The sequence below is a fragment of the Euphorbia lathyris genome, chromosome 2 (genome assembly GCF_963576675.1).
Source record: "Euphorbia lathyris chromosome 2, ddEupLath1.1, whole genome shotgun sequence".
NCBI lineage: Eukaryota > Viridiplantae > Streptophyta > Magnoliopsida > Malpighiales > Euphorbiaceae > Euphorbia > Euphorbia lathyris.
Window position 1 is genome coordinate 40764891 of NC_088911.1, and position 1760 is coordinate 40766650.

General features: G+C 35.4%; 1 non-coding gene across 1 annotated transcript; it reads left to right on the forward strand.

Annotated features, from left to right (window-relative positions):
* The first annotated feature begins 1422 nt into the window (after nt 1–1422).
* On the forward strand, nt 1423–1529 carry LOC136221312 (small nucleolar RNA R71). The gene has a single exon (XR_010685085.1). It is a non-coding gene; the product is annotated as a small nucleolar RNA R71 (small nucleolar RNA).
* The last annotated feature ends 231 nt before the right edge of the window (nt 1530–1760 follow it).

Below are 1760 nucleotides of genomic sequence, written 5' to 3' on the forward strand. Positions count from 1 at the left end.
TCATATGCAAAATCTAATATAACAAAATCGGTAGGAAAAATAAATTTACCGACTTTGACTAAAACATCTTCAATTATACCATATGGTCTCTTAGTGGTTTGATCCTCTAATTGCAAAACTATATTGGTACGTTTGATATCTTCTTCTAAACCTAACTTGTTAAAAATAGACAACGGCATTAAGTTTATACTTGCTCCTAAATCACAAAGACAACTTGGGAATTCAATATCTCCTAATTTACACGGAATAGTAAAACATCCGGGATCTTTGAGTTTAGCGGGTAAATTACTTGACACTATTGAACTACAATCTTCAGTTAACGAAATGGATGAAATTCCTTCCCAACTGATTTTCTTTGAAATTAAATCCTTTAAAAACTTACCATAGTTAGGAATTTGCGTAATTGCATCCATGAACGTCAAATTAATGTGCAAATTTTTAAGTTTATCTAAAAACGTTAAAAGTTGTTTGTCATAGTCCTTATTTCGGACTTTGTGCGGAAAAGGTGGTTTGGGTACAAATGGTTTTGTACCTAAGTCAATTGGTGAACTTTTTGTGTTTAAGATATCTTCTTTGGACTTTGGTAAATCAGTTCCTGGTAATGTTGCATCTCCGGGCATTTTCGGACCTAGATAATTTTTCCATGAACGAAGAGTGATAGCCTTTACCCGCTCTTTCAGATTTTCTTCCGTATGGATGGGAAGACTTCCCTCTTTTCGGGATGGAATTGATTTAGCAAGTTGACCAATTTGGACCTCCAAATTATGGATGCTAGATGAGTGGTTTTTAATAAGCTGGTCGAATTTATTTTCGATCCGTTTAAAACCATCGTCGTGATTACTTATTTTTCCACTGATAGCATCTATGAATATGTCGATTTTAGAAGATAAAGTGCTAATCGTATCTCTTAACTGATTTTGATAATTACTAGTACGATTTTGATTAGCACTATTATTATTATCTTTCCAGTTAAAGTTAGGATGATTCCTCCATCCAGAATTATAAGTAGTAGAATAAGGATTATTAGTTTGGTTTTGCCCTTGGACAAAATTTACCTGTTCGATCTCACTCATATTTTCATAATCCACATCCGTTTGGATTGGATTACCATTGGTATCGCATGATGCCATAAACCTATCAATTTTGTGTGATAAGGCAGAAAATTGGGCTTGTAACATTGCGACTGGATCAAGTTCCACTATACCTTTAACTGATGGTATGGTTGAGGATGATGGTTTCGCCACCGGTATATGTCCACGTTCCGCGGGCCACATACTGCTGTTGATTGCCATTTCCTCCAAAAGTTCTCTTGCTTGGGCTGATGTTTTCTTCATAAATAGCTCTCCCGATATAGCATCTAATGAGCTTCTAGTTGTAGGATTTAGTCCATTGTAAAATGTTCGCATTAAAAGTTCAGCGGGTAATTGGTGGTGTGGGCATAAACGTTGAAGTTCTTTAAAACGTTCACAAGTCTTATAAAGAGTCTCATTATCATTTTGAGAAAAAGATGTTAACTCTTTTATGACTCTTGCGGTTTTTGCTAAAGGAAAATATTTTGATAAAAAGGCTTGGGCTAATTGTTCCCAAGTTTCAAAAGTTGCGGCTGGCATTGAAGTTAACCACTCTTTGGCTCTATCCTTCAAAGTGAAAGGAAAAAGGTGAAGTTTGATTGCTTCGGCAGTCACATCTGGGATTTTAAAAGTGTCACAAATTTCAAGGAAATTTGTCAAATGGGTTTTAGGATTTTCGTTAGGTAACCC